We start from the raw sequence: 467 nt of genomic DNA, 5'->3' as shown, positions 1-467 counted from the left end.
ACAAGAAGACCGCAAGAAAGTAGCGCTTCAAAAGCATCAGCAGCATTCTATTTCAAGTTTGTTTCACATTTTTGCACAACCTTGTTTTTGTATTTAGATGGCATCGCAACAACGCACAAAGCGATGAGTAGCACTACTCATCAAGTAGTGATGATTATGATGAAAGATGAGAGGTGATTCAGCCATCCGACGACGGCCTTCCTCGTCCTCGTCCGTCGAGATTTATGATGTGGTGATCAACTGATTGATTGATGATTCACGATGATTCGTGGCTTACTCCTCCTACTGCACTGTACTACACTGCTAGTGGGTGCCTGCTTCTTCCCTCCTGCAGCTTGTTGTCTCGTGTTGGTGCTTGGTAGTGAATTGTGGGTTGGGGGTGAAGAATTAAGCCATAGATTATGTTAGGGCTATCTGATTCTTCTGTTCCACCTTTCTCCGTCTTGGATAAGATTGCACACATTTTT

Source organism: Plasmopara halstedii (assembly GCF_900000015.1).
Source record: "Plasmopara halstedii genome assembly, contig: Scaffold_3109, whole genome shotgun sequence".
In the NCBI taxonomy this organism is placed as follows: domain Eukaryota; phylum Oomycota; class Peronosporomycetes; order Peronosporales; family Peronosporaceae; genus Plasmopara; species Plasmopara halstedii.
Note: the sequence above shows the minus strand (reverse complement) of the source record.